Here is a 7,056-nt window from a genome sequence, read left to right as displayed (position 1 = left end):
AGGTATTTGACTTGGCAGGGTCCCCACACATCACTTCAACACCAAACATTAGGCAATTCAACCTTTTTCCTTCTCAATGAATTTTTTTTTGTCTTTCACTGGTTTTCTCAGTCTGATACATAGGGATATCAGACCTTTCATGGCATCATCACACACGCAAACTTCCCCATATGTCCCTATAAGTCTGATATATTAAATACATTTCACCCAGCACTATCTGGTATAGATTCTTGTGTCCTATCCATATAGGATGTTTTCACACCACACTATCATCCTTGACTCATGTGTATGATGCAGAGGTAGGGGCATGTATAATGGTTTCAACATACAAAGTCAATGATCATACAGTCCATTCTTCTAGACACCCTTGGATACATTAATTGGCTTCTAGGCTTGGGAAAACTAATATGAATTGAGCCAACACCATAAGGATAGGGTCAAGTATCATGGTAACTGATCATAATTTGTGAAGATAGGGTTCACACTCATTGATGGTCATTTTGCAACTCACCTTGAGTCTACATGAGCTGCAGAAGCTTGTGATAAGTATGGATGATTGTCTCCTTCCAATATGTAGTCCTTTCATATTTTAGGTGCTTATACACTATGTTGTTGTTAAGTATTGATGTATTCTTAAGACATATCATGACTCCATTACATGTCCACACTTGGGTTTACAAACACAACTCTGTCAAAACAAAAACAATATCACTAGTAAAACTATGACTGTGACAATTAATACCCTTAGGACAGTCATAGAAATTGAATCTATTTCATTTGGTTTTGATCCACAAACCCTTCTGAAGGTTGTATATGGTCCCCTCACCCCTCTCTCTGTCATCAACCACTTCAAAATACCAATCGCTTGGTCTTCCCACCAAATTCTTCACTCTTACTGCCTTTTATTGTCTGATACATAGAGATATCAAACTGTCCTCATGCCCAAACACGTACCAAATCTAATTTGGAGCCTTGTACACAACATAATATGATACATAGCATGAACACAGGTCTTCCCTCACATTTGGGTGAATTTATATGCATGGTAGACCAAACTATACATTATTTACTCCTCTCGGTAAACAGTAGGCAGGGTTTTGACATTGTTTTGGAAAAACTATGATATCTTCTTTAAAACACAATGAAATTCAATGCCACAAAAAGACAAAATTAATTTAACTCACTTCTCTACCACATCCAATTGACTTCCCATCAAATTAAGGCCTTCTATTTGTTAATAAATTTCTCTACCATTGATCTACTACCCTCTTTCTTACCATTTCATTGTTGGCTTGAGTATAGATTATTTTCAACACCCATTATAAGACACATTATAGGTTCTTGGGGATCCTAACCTAACCTAGCTTTGATAAAATTTTGAGATACTACTCATGAACTAGTTAGGTTACCAAGATATGACCTTCTATTTATTGTTCGAATGCAATTTATGACTAAGTATTAGAGGATCTTACTATCTTGGGTATCATGCTTTTATGTGTCTTTGACATGACTCCTACTAACTTTATAAGGATCTTACTAGTCCTCAATCTATGCCTTGTCTTTTTGATATGGTTCCTAGTGAGAATATATGAATCTTACTAGTTCTAAATGTTATAACTTTGTGTTTTGCATGCTCCATGTGTGTTACCAATGTTACTCATATTACTCACTTTGTACTTCCCTTTTATCTCAATATTGTAGATTGACAATATCATAAGTCTTGGGAGCTACCATCTTTCCAAACTTGTAGTCATCTTGACTCTTCAATATCTTGGTGAAAGAATATTTGGTTTCTCCATATTTTCCCAAGAGTACATGAGCATAATTTCATACTCTTGCTAAGAGGGGGCTAAATATTGCATCATAAGTTGTGTCTCTTTATAAATATACACTAGGTTTGGACTCACTTTAGTGGTTGTGCCTTATTTATGCCTAATTGTACTTAGGTTTGAGAATGTTTCCATAAATTTGGTCCATTCCCTTATTCATGATGTTCCTCATGGCTCAATTTTGTAGGACTAGGGTCTTGGGAACCCTTATTCGTGGAAATTGGACCTAAAATTTGAAAGATGAATGTTGGATTCACAAATAGTAGGAATTTCCTCTCCAAATTTGGACTTTTCCAAAAGTTCAATTTGAAAAGGTGAAAGTTGCATATAGATACAAGTCTACTTCTCATTTCAAACCCCTATCAACTCCAACCCACATCTACCAATTTTTCAATCAAGCAATTCAAATCAATTGAGCATAGATCTATAATCAAGGAACAAGGCATTCAAAGATACAACTTTGTTACATTAGTTATGATCAACTATATTATGTTTTTCCATGATGAAAGCATACACTAACATGTTCTAAAAATATTAAGGCTTGTGTGGAACTTCATGCCAATCATTTCAAAATTGAGGTATATTTGTCAATTTTTTATTTATATTTAAGTTTGGAACATATTAACACAAACTCTAATGTTATGAAGCTTCCTCTACTAGATACCTCCCTAGAACTGGTTCAATGTGACTCTCACACACATTTGTAAATGTCCAAGGAAACACAGTAGACAAAAAAAATAGTAGAAAGGAAGATGGTTTTCTAGCTAAAGACCTTAACATAAAACATGAAAAATTTAAGTAACTATCTGGAACTACCTCACTGTTAGAGGGGGTGTGGTTGACAACTACAAAAATAGTTTGACAATGGCCTCTCCTACTCTATCTTCTAATGAGAATTAGAAACTCATCAATTCTACCTACGAAAGGTTGATCCTTTAACCGGTTAGCTCGTTCTTTGATGTGTATGTTGTTATATTTTTTATCTATTCATACTTATTCTACCTACATGTTGTTTGTTTTTTATCCAATCTATCATAATCTCAATATCATGCTACTTGTTTGTGCAACCACATTCCTCCAAACTACACAACACTAAAGGAAAAAATCAAGTGAGGAAGAATACCTCTAATTCCACTCAATTTGTGAGATGAGAAGGTAAAAGACAAGGTAAATTGTGTCTTTCATGTATTTGTCTATTTGTCTTTTATTCATTTATTTTATATTTTATAGGTTTCTCTAATTGTTGTAAGTCCAAATCTTCATTGTCAAGAAGTTATTTCTCTTGGAGTAACTGATACAGAAAAATTGTTCATAAATAGTCAATTAAATACTTGGGAACTACTTCAGGAAGAATTCAATTTGAGTATTATGAGTAAAAGAACGTATTCTACATTGACTAAATATATTCAATTTATTAACCAACCTATCAAGAATGTTAATGAAAGTGACTTCATCCCTAAAATTAAGTGGGTTGATGGGATCCCTCTTCTCATGATTAAAGCTAAAGGTTTGTATAATATCCTTACTCATACACAAAGCATTTTTGAGAATGTTGGCAATATTGGATAAGAAAAATGTGGTTTAAGGCTGTTACTAAATCTTGTTGGTCTAAAACTCTTTTGGGCTTTGTTTCGGGTGTGGATAAGGTTTCTAATGTGTTATGGCTTTTGTTGTCTACTAACATCCATTGGTTGCTATGGAAGAGAAGGAATGAGCATGTATACCAAAGGAAAGAGAGGGTTCTTACTTAGTTTATATGTAAACTCACTTTAATCTTAATTGTGGAACAAGTAGCTTTCACATTAAATCTATTGGCTGAAAGGTTCATGAATGTGATTGAAGGAGGGACTCTGATTTATAAGGAAGATATACAAGAAGTGAACTTTTTGCCATAGGATTTAAGACAGATTGACAAAAAATTTCAGGAAGAGTACAATTGATTTTCAAAACAAGTATTGCAAGGAACATCAATATGAAAAGAGAAGGGATGAAGCAGTCAGGGACCTTGAAATTATACATCAGAACTATGATACAACTAGCTTGGAAAGAATTTCCCCCTCATTGGGATAGCCATTTGACTCCTATCGGGCTAGCTGAACAAAGCCAAAGAAGGTGGATAAAGACAAGGGCAAGAAGAAGGTTAATGCAAAGGGAGATGTTGAAGAGGAAGAAAAGAACCAGAAAGATCAACAAGAAGAAAATGAAGAAGATTAAGATGTGTAACCCAGTTTGATGTTTTATCTAGTTTTGGACTTGAAAATTATTTGTGCCTTGGCAATATTTTATGTTTTATGGCTCATGGAAACTCACAATATAGTCACTACAGTATATATTATCATGGTTTGAATTGTTTAATGTGGCTCTCTATGATGTAATTTTTTTGGAAGAATTACTAGTTGCGTTATAAATGAGTGACCAACTTGGTCACTAACTATGTACCAAATCATATTTTGATATTATCTTTCGTAATAGACATACAATTAAAAATATATATTCATAGGAGAAATAACCAACCTAAGATATACAAAATAAAAAGGAAAAATCATTCATCTGAAACTTTGATGGATCGGGAAGAATTACTGCTCGTGCATGGTTACAAAAACTAGAGACGTACCTAACTCTTTACCCCATGAGAGAGAAAAGTTACCATTACATTCACCAGACTATATCTATATCTAGAAGGGGAGGCACATGATTGGTGATGTCATGGCCTAATTTCTCAAGAGCAAGAAGGTATAAAGATCTATAATGCCTTACAAAAAAGACTCATTGAAAGATTTGACCAAACTCTTCCCCCAAAAATATTCAAAGAAATAAAGAATAAGGCAAAAGGGAACCCTTGAAGACTACATTAGGAAATTCCAAAGATTAGTTGTTATGGTTTCCAGAATAGCTAAGGAGAAACTCACTTTCCTATTTATAGAAGGACAATTTAATGTCACTCGAGGTCTAGTAAGTGCCTTGGATCCAACTACACTCCAAGAGACAATCCTTAAAGCCACTCGGCTAGATTCCACCCAAGCAAAGTAAAAGGATCACTCTGAGAAAATGACATCAAGAGATAATCACTTCTACGAGAAGGAAAAGCACAAGAATATGAAACTATCTAATGACAAATGAGAAGAACTAAGGAAGAAAGGCCTATCTTTTGATTGCAGGAAGAAATGGGAAAGAGGACACAATTGTAAACAAGATGAAACACAAGAGGGAAAGATGTGTTTTTATGTGCAAATATCCATGGGCACCTAAGCATAAATGTAATGCAAGGAATCTTTAAAGAAAGAACTTGTGTTATAAATGCAAAGAAAAATGGGAACTAGGACATATATGTGGAGGCTAACTACGAAAAATAGAGGCAATATCCGATGAAGAAGCAAAAGGAAACCTAAGCAAAAAAGAAAGATATGGTGAAGGAGACCATAAGAGAATCCCATCAAAAGAAGAAGGGACAATTAAAAAATGGAGTTTTGTGGAGGAACAAATCCAATAATCACAACACCCTCATAAATATGACAGAAGAAACCTCTTCATAGAACCTCAAGGTTTCATTGTTAAGTACAAAGTGAATGCATTCTACTAAATAAGAAGGATCTAATAATAGTACATATATTGGCATGTGTATACTTTGTACTTGTTTCATGCTCAATTTATTTTCAAGAATGATGCTTAACAACTAAGAGAATAAAAAGAAACAAGAATTTATTCAGAATAGAATAATATGTTTAAGGTCATAGATGTGTGGCATGCTTCTAGACAATATATGGAAAGTTTGCCCTTATATTGTCTCATGATTACAATTGATGAGAAAAACTTGTCCTAATATTACAAACCTTGGGAGGGGGATAATATATTTGATCATCTAAACCTAAAGTTTCTTGAGGACAAGCAAATTTGGGAGGGGAGGACTGTGATGCCCCCGATTTGAACAACTAACATTTCTTCATAGAAGGTCCAAATGATGAAATTGTCTTACACGGTAAGACTTCACAATTTCATGGAGGAAATCATTGATTTACTATAGTCAAGCTTATATGGATTAAAGACAATAAAGATCAACCCTCACCATTAATCTCTATTGATGGTGAATATTTAAGAGTGATAACATATTAAGGGTGTGTAATAATATGAAGAGGCATACCAGTTGTTAGGAGGAGACATCATGGTTTAGGAGGGGACGCCACCACTCCAACAATCACCCCTTATTGAGTGGTCACCACTTCTGCACCCAATGAGGAGATATAAGTAGTGCATGCCCAACAGTTAGAAGATCATCAAACCAAGCACTTAATACTTGATAAGGCACTGAATATAAAACAGATAGATTAATTAATACTATTTGGTATGAATTCCTTTGTATATTATAGAATGGATGTTGGATTAATGAATATACTTCTACACACTAATGATTGAGAAATACATTGTTATTATTATTATATCCACAATAGTCATTAGATTGCATCTAATTTGTGAAATTTTGCAACTTATTTATTTTATGCTAAGTATATGTCGGATACTAGAATCTTTCATACTTTTTGAGTACTTCCAACCATGGTAGAAGGGAAGTAGGCTTGCAAGAGTGGTACAGTGATGGGGCATTCCTCTAGGTATGCCACCTCTATAAGGGAACTAGATGGTTGTGTGTGGGCAAGGGGTTACAAAGCATACTGCCCTTGGGCCTCGAGGAGATGGCTTTTATGGAAACCTATTGTAACCTCTTTCCCCTATCATTGTGCATCAATACAAGGAAACCAAGAAATAGAGCGAAGGAAAAGGATTGCAAGATGAGGGGGAACGAAAAGTTGATATACGTCCTAGTGCCATGGTAGGGGCAGGGTGGGAGAGAGAGAAAAGAGAAAGAGAGGATGATTGCCCTTTGGGCCATATAGAATTCACAGTGGCAAAAAGGGAAGACTGAACATTGACAACCGAGGTATGGGGGCAACATTAAAATACTTCTGATGATGCTGACCTAGGAACGACAAAGCACGGGTACTTGTGAAGTGTAGTGGATAGCTCAAGCAATGGGTGGGATGCAAGCAATTCCTCATATATGCAAATCAATGAATGAAGGTGAAGATTCAGCTACCTCGAATGGTGAAGATTCTACCCAAGCAATTCCTCATATTATGCAAATCCAAAATTCCTCATGCAAATATTATGCAAATCCGAAGATTCAATGAATGAAGGTGAAGATTTAGCAATTCCTTATTTTATGCAAATCGGAAAT

This window comes from Cryptomeria japonica, chromosome 5, assembly GCF_030272615.1.
Source record: "Cryptomeria japonica chromosome 5, Sugi_1.0, whole genome shotgun sequence".
NCBI classification, from domain to species: Eukaryota; Viridiplantae; Streptophyta; class Pinopsida; order Cupressales; family Cupressaceae; genus Cryptomeria; species Cryptomeria japonica.
The sequence above is the reverse complement of the archived record's forward strand: the minus strand, read 5'-3'. Positions refer to the sequence as shown.